Below are 8,357 nucleotides of genomic sequence, written 5' to 3' on the forward strand. Positions count from 1 at the left end.
CTTCATACTTAAATAAAATGGTGGGCCGTAAGAAATATATGTCCATCGAAGGTCAACTATATGGCTCAGTTCCATCATCAGTTTCTAAGAAAACTGAAAAGGTGAGGTCCCACCGAGATTCGAACTCGGATTGCTGGATTTAGAGTCCAGAGTGCTAACCCTTACACCATGGGACCTGATAAGAACAGATGTGATTTCATCTGCTTTACATATAATCAGAGACCATTCCTCCCTTTTCTAGAAGGTTCTCGAAGATTCTGGGTAGGAACTGCCATTGAGAGGACGTAGTTATACGATCATTAATGATATTGTTGTTGTCTTTCTGATTAAGAAAGATAGATAGATAGATAGATCGATAGATAGATCGGCAAAAAACAGATGTTAGATAGATCGATAGATACGTAAGGCTGTATATGTCAACTTTCACAGAAATCATTGATATCTGCGTTATTCTGCAAGAAATACATGTACATGGATGTAGTGATAATATGGGTTAGGTATAAGACCAGTCGTGTTGAGATTGTAGTGAATGTGACCATTGACTTCAACCTTAATAGTGTAGTGAAGATAAAGTTGTAGTGAAGATAAATCTTGAAGTGACTCATAAGGTTGTTGTGAGTACAAGGATGCATCGTAAATGAGTACTTCCTACCTGAAAGTCAACAATTACAAAATTGATCAAGTATAACAACATCCTCGGACAACCAACTACAAACACCAACCATAGAGTGAACCTGACTGTCATCTAACGACGACCTCTCAAAGGTAATGATCTTACCAGAATCTTCGAGAACCTTCTAGAAAACCTTGAACCCTGCAGGCAGGGAGGGAGGAATGGCCTCTGGTTGATTATATGTAAAACATTTAGATGAAATCACATCTTTTCTTATCAGGTCCCATGGTGTAAGGGTTAGCACTCTGGACTTTGGATCCAGCAATCCGAGTTCGAATCTCGGTGGGACCTCATCTTTTCAGTTTTCTTCGATACTGATAATGGCCGCATTATTCTGTACGTTATATATATATATTTATATATATATATATATAAATATGTATATATAAACATATTTATGGAATAATATGGTTTTATCAATAGCCAGAGACCATTCCTCCCTCCTTGCCTGCAGAGTTCATAGTTTTCTGGAAGGTTCTAGAAGATTCTGGTGAGATAATTGCCATTGAGAGGACATTGTTATACTTCATATATCAATGATTTTATTATTGTTGACTTTCAGATAAAGATAGATAGATATGTGCAAAGTTAGATTGATAGACTGATAGAGCGATATTTAGATAGGTATATAGATAGATAAGTTTCATCAATACTGTATCTTACGCTATCTCCTGTTGCTGGACATATGTTCAACCAGCATTGGGAAAACCTCCAGTAGACCTTAATGTAAAGCAAGATAATAACAAAACCTGCAATAAAAGAATACGATCAACTCCCCAGTGCAGAAATATTGTGACCAGAAAGTCTTCTAGCAAGATGTCAGACGCTTCCACGGGAATCACAAACATAACATCAAATATCTGAAAGTCAACAATAACAAAACTAATGATTATAATGAAACTATAACAAGAAAAATGATAAACATATGGAAAATAGTGTTCTAGATTATGCTTCTAGAAAACAAACTTTAACGAAAACTGTGAAAAGAAATACCCATCTGGCTGATACGACACAGTAAAAGAACCATCCCACAACCAACTCTAAACTGAACCTGACTGTCCCCTAACAACGTCCTCTCAATGGTATTTATCTTACCAGAATCTCGTAGAACTTTCCAGAAAATCAAGAACTCTGCAGGCAAGGAGGGAGGAATGGCCTCTGGCTGCTGATGATAACCACATTATTCTATATATATACTTTTACCTACAACCGAAGGTTGACCGGCCAGCCCAAGTGGCTACAGAGGTTGTATCCATGAAAGAAACGGACCCACCAGCAGACGAATTCGGTTGGCAGGTTGTATCGAAGAAGAGGAAAAAGAAGGTTGCCCAACCAGCCCAACCAGAAGTGTGTAGCAAAGAAACGAAAGAAGGCTGCCCAACCAACCTGGGTGGTAGTAAGGATGGCTGCTCCACAACCCCAGGTCGTTAGGCAGACTGTAGCCATGGAAGAAAGGAAGGCTGCTCGTCCACCAGCCCAGGTACCGAGTGAGCGTGTAGCTATGCTGGCTGACCCACCAGCACGGGTAGATAGCTACACCCAGATGGCTATGTCGGGTACAGCAAAGAAGCAAACCCCACAACTACTCCACGAGGTTTGCAAGCCTGCACCCAAAAAGATGAAGACGAAGGTTGCCACACTACCCAATGCACCACCACATGTCTAGAAAGGGAAAAGGTGGACAGAATGGCTGGAGGTCCCACTCCAACAACAAAATCACCTTAGGAGCCAAGTTCCATCCATTATTGAAAAAAAAAAAAAAAAAAAAAAAATATATATATATATATATATATATATATATATATATATATATATATATATATATATATATATATATATATATATATATATACAAACTACATTGCAACTTACATATAAATAGAATCATCAAGCTTCACTATATTAGCTTTACTATATTTAAATATAAACAAGGTCTAACCGAGGTTACTTGGTTGAGCAAGACGTGAGAATATCATCAATTGGCCCTCCAGCCCTGGGTTGAAATTGTCGTTCTGACGTATTTCGAGTTCAGTGCTGATACAGGACCATTGATTATAGGACTGTCTTGTTAGTCTGTGTAACTTCGCCTGACCCAATCCAAGTCTTCAATGGCTTTCTGTTACTACAAACGGGATTACAAAGGAAAGGCTTCCTTTGTTAGTTTCATGAATACCTTCGTTCAAATGAAGGGAAAGACTATTACTATGAAGCGGTACCTTATTAGCAGGAAAGAGCTGCAGCAACGGTATGAAAGTTACTGCAAGATACATAACGAGCCCGTGGCTTCCAACGTAAACATCGGCCGCCATTTGGGTTCCCTCGGCATCATGTGTGACACCAAGATTGGACCCGTTGGGAAACAGGAACGATACTATTCTGGTATCATGTGGCTCGATGGCGCAGGATCACCAACTGAAATGCAAAGAAAATGGAGAAAGCCGCCCAAACGTATTATGAAGGCCGTGCAAGAGAAGATCGAGAGGAATCGGTTGAGAGACGATATCGCTCACAGTATATTGAAATTTATACCCAAGACTTCCCCTGATCTCCAGACACAGCCAGTCACAGAGACCACCAACCCCGCTTCCCAGACACAGCAAGGCACAGAGACCACCAGCCCCGCTTTCCAGACACAGCAAGTCACAGAGACCACCAGCCCCGCTCCCCAGACACAACCAGTCACAGAGACCACCAGCCCCGGTCCCCAGACACAACCAGTCACAGAGACCACCAGCCCCGCTCTCCAGACACAGCCAGACACACAGCCCACCAGCCCCGTCCCCCACACAGAGCCACAAGATCCTGATATTGAGGAAGCAAATGAATTTCTCGATGATTTTTTGCTTTCACTGGAGAAGAACTGATGAGATCCTTATAGACAGAACAAAATGTTAAAAAAAGGAATCTATATAAGTTCACTTATGGAGTGAGATCTTTGACCTAGCTCTGCTGCCTATAGCACAGCCTACCAAAGGGTGATCTTTGCTGTCGTGCAGTAACCTCATGAGGGCGGAGTCCGGCTACACTTTCTTTACCGAGGAAAAGATCTCTGCACTAATATTGAGTTTCTCCGTTGGCGTCAGGGTAAACACCCATCCCCCCCGAAGCTTGGTTACCTTTCCGTGGTGGGGGGGACTTCATGGATTGGGCAGTAGCAACCATCGTTGGTTGCTTCTGTTCAATCCATGAACGAAAAACCAAGCATCTTGAACGTAATTGTCGTATAAATTCACTTGGTGTCAAAACTGACGCGAAAGTGGTTGTCTCAACTTTGTCAGAAATGTTTGTGCGTCTCGGCCTGATGGCGGGAGTCGGTTTGGCGCTGTGGTCATGAGGGAATACGAGGGAGATTGGCAACCGTCCCAGAAGTAGCAACAGTGAGGCCCAGCAGCTGTCCCTAATACTGTGGAAGGCACTCATGTAAGGTGTGCAGTGAGGCGCAGCAGTAACAAGGGAAACGGACAACCAAAACAGCAATCTTGATCATCAGGAGAATATCCAATGCTCAGAGTAGATAAGGACGATTATTGTATGGCTTCGCTCAGAGGATGAAAATCTTAGCCGTGAAAATCAACAAGTAAAATAACTAGTAGTTAGTGGTAGTGAAGTGGAATTACCGTATTTCTTTTGTCTTAAGAGTAAAACGAAACTTTTCGTTTTCTCCATCAAGCTAGAGGTGTTGTAGACCACCATCCTTAAGGTTGTAAGGTAATGGTAACTACAAGGTTATAACCGCAGCAAATTTGTGATGGAAAGTGTAGGAAATGTAGTAATGTATGTAATATAAATTATATATATTTGTATAATAAATGTATAGTAAAATTTTGTCTTCTCTGTTCCCGTTCATTGATTCAAATATAGGTAAGTTTTCTCTCTAACGAGGTGGGATAAGCTACGTGCACTCGGCTTGTAAATGTGGTGACTTTCCCTTCATTACCACAATGGTGTGCTGAACTGAAGATGTAGAATTCCGTAGACGAAGCTAATATAGGAAATCAATCTACATCAAAAATTGAACGTATGCATCTTTAGATGGACATAAAACAAACGGACAGAGGAGCACACTGGAGCAAATGAATTTCAGTATCACCACTTAAAGTAGGCCTTTCAATTAGTTGTGGCTTTAAAGCAAACTTTTTCTAGCTAAGGTTTAGTTAGCAGCTAAACTAATCCCCACGCCCTTACCTTAAGAAATATTTTCAGAAGGTACTGTCTGAACATATTTTTAAGGTAAGGTCATTTAGGTTTGGTTTAGATGCTACCCTAACCTAGGCTAGAAAAAGTTTCCTTTGCTTCAGAGCCCCAACTACGTAGACGGGCTACTGTTGATATTAAACAGTAACAGAAAGGTGATAAAACTGAGATGAAATGAATAAAAATATAGAACGGGTCAATTGAAATTTGAAGTATTTGCTAAATACAATATTTGACAGATCCAAATGCATCCTAAAGTCAGTCACTTAAATCACAATGCTGAATATTGTTTTAATTGTTCGAACTAGTTACAGGAAGTAAAAATATTAAGCTTAAAGGGATGCCATTACAATAACTTTATATACCTGTATAGGATCTCTTAAACTTCTTTTCCCTAAAGCGGAATGGATTTACACATACTGGTTCCTTTCCTCAAACATACTACCTATCTCTTCTTTTTTTTCATCTTGGTTACATCAACACACATTTATACACCCCAATCTGAGCTGTATATATATATATATATATATATATATATATATATATATATATATATATATATATATATATATATATATATATATATATATATATATATATATATATATATATATATATATATATATATATATATATATATATATATATATATATATATATATACCTATATATATATATACCTTCACATGTACATAATTCATACTTGCTGCCGATATTGTCTTGGATATTAGTACAGACTATATATCATCTTTCATATTGGTACATACGAAACATTGTCTTTGTACTAATATAGTTTTACTGAACATATTTTTGTTTTTCTTTCTTCGTCTCAACTGCCGATGTTCGAGCAACCATTACTTCTGAAATGGTGTTGGTCAAGAAGGGCGAATATTCTGCGTGTAATCTAATTAATTGAATTTATGCCATTGGATTTTTCTCATCTATAGACTTTCTTCTTGAACTCCATGTTACATGATGAAAACAAGGTCTGGTTTATTATTCTCGTGTAGGAACTTGAACAGCAGCAAAATATATAAAGATAATCATCCGATGATCGCAGTTAGAAACTGACAGATGTAATATAGTTAGAAATGTCAACAAAACAGTGAGTTGGTGACATGTTTCTTATGTTTGTAATGCAACTCTGAAGTTAGTTCGTAGATTCTTAAGGGGAATGAATGGTGGACAAATGGTGAAGGAAAGTGCAAAAACGGGGCTAAGTATTTCAGTCCAAACTAGAATTCATTCATTCACTTCGACATTGATCTCAGGACATTTCAATGGCTGAGATTTACATGATACAGAAAATCTTCAAACAAGGACGATAGACAGATAGATAGATGGTTGAATAAATAAGTAAACTGATAGATGTAGGTGCAATCAGAGTCGCCTATGATTTCCTTCACAGCGAATGAGATGATAATTGGGCGAGGCTATAACCATCGTCTATGATTATTGTAAATGACTAATAGTGATTAATCTTTATTGTTTTTGTGCGACTGCTGTTAGCCTTTGAAGGTTAATGTTCCCTCAAAGTTGCCCGGACCCTACCACTAGGAGGTCAGCAGTTCGACTTAGGGTCCATTTGTGCCATGTTTATGGCACCCAACAGAATGGATGTATTCTTTTTATTTTTAATTTTTTTTTCACCCCAGTAGATGGGACTCATAAATAGCAGGAACTTTTCCTAAGGATTTAATCCTTTATGATAACCGCTTCATCCGTAAAATAGTTTGCCAATAATTTGCAACTGAATGAGAACTTTTGCCATAGGAAGTGTCTTCTGAGGACCGGGTATAACAGGGTCGACTGCTGGAGGAGGAGCAGCTTCTCCAATCTCAGCGACGGGAACTTAAGGTTCAAGGAATTTCAGGGATGAATGTTGGTGGTGTGGACTTTAATCTTCAACACGGCCGCTTCAGCTTTAGGGTCGGCTGCTGCTGCAGGTGCTGCAGATCCTCCAGTCGCAGCGACGGACACATCAGGGTCTTCATCGACGACCAGTACGAGTACGTCGGGATCCACCAGGCCTGATTCATCCCCATAGAAGTAGGGGATCAAGGTCACCAATTCAGTGGTAGGCATCACTTTGCCCCGTTGTTTGGTGGGAGCCAAAGAAACATTGATGGGGATGGCGGCTGCTCCTGTGTCAACTACACCAGTTTCCTCGCTGGGTCCGCCTTCGCACAGGTCATCATCATCTTGATGCCGAGTCTGGATCTTCACCACTACTCTCTCGTGCACGGGTTCGATATCCAGACGTGATCTCTTCCTGGAAGGCCTTTGGCATTGTGGAAGGCACCGCTTTCCTCCCTGGGCCAGGCCCTCACTGCTGGACAACCAGGCAATTCTGGTGTAGGCGTACTCCTGGTGGCGGCCGTTGCGTCCTCCAAGTCTGCGATCTGCCTTGATGCCCCACCGTCCCAGTGTTCTGCCGACGTTCAGGACGGCAGCTTTCTCGTACCCGAACCCTTCGCAGAATTCACAGTATCGCAAATATAGCTCAGTTCGGCTTATACAATCTTTAACAGCCCCGGTTTGCTGGATGTGAGCCTCGAAAAATTCAAGGAAGGATTCCTTGCCAGGGTACCGATGTGCAGCGCGGACGTGAGTCATTTCTGCGATCTGGTGAGATGAGTGATTTACTTGACGAAGTAAACTTTCATAGACCAGCACTTGCAAAAATATAGTGAAGCCACACAAAAATATAGTCGACTCTTGTTTCCTCATTGATCTAATATCCTAGATGATAGATTAACATAGTGAAGTTGAAGCACTAGTGTAGTGAAGATGAAACACCAACATAGTGATGATGGCAGGTAGCCATAGAGGGTGTACACTGGGCAGAATTGCCTCTAGTGGAGAGTGTAATGTAGCTTGTAGTGGAAATATAATGGTGTGTGTGTGTGTGTGTGTGTGTGTGTGTGTAGTTGTACAAAGACTATATAAGAAAGACAGGAAAGCAGGAGTAATCTCGCGTGAGCAATGACTGCTTTAATTGTGCGCGTTGTCAACAGCTGGTGGTACTAATTACCCTTGCGCTGTCTGGCTGTCTGTTTGTTGACGAAAACTTTACAGTGAGTTTTCAGTTTAAAAAAAGAAGAAAATAATCTAAAACTTGTTTTTTAATGTTTTTCCCAAGGATGAAGTATTGTACGGACGACTTGAGACATCTATGAACAATAACATATATAGGTAACATTAAACACAATGTTAGGGACCAAATCAACTGGACGGTTTCATCAACATTCATGCCATATCAAACAGGACATATTTCATTCTTTAACATTAAAGCAACATATTTACATACATATCCTGTAATTGGTCCACGTAAGCCTAATGATCCTGATGAAGTGATTATGCAGATAAGAGATGATGGGAAATACTCTAACAATAATGAGCTTGAAAACAAAGTTAACTAGCATAAGTGACTCGTCAATAAGTAAGCTCAAGAATATTTTTTCTTTAATTACAAAACTGTAGGTATTGG

The 8,357-nt window shown here is 40.1% G+C and overlaps 1 non-coding gene across 1 annotated transcript; it reads left to right on the forward strand.

The window, feature by feature from the left end:
* Positions 1 to 892: 892 nt before the first annotated feature.
* On the forward strand, positions 893 to 964 carry TRNAQ-UUG (transfer RNA glutamine (anticodon UUG)). Its single transcript has one exon. It is a non-coding gene; the product is annotated as a tRNA-Gln (tRNA).
* Positions 965 to 8,357: the final 7,393 nt, after the last annotated feature.

The sequence above is a fragment of the Panulirus ornatus genome, chromosome 12, assembly GCF_036320965.1.
Source record: "Panulirus ornatus isolate Po-2019 chromosome 12, ASM3632096v1, whole genome shotgun sequence".
NCBI lineage: Eukaryota > Metazoa > Arthropoda > Malacostraca > Decapoda > Palinuridae > Panulirus > Panulirus ornatus.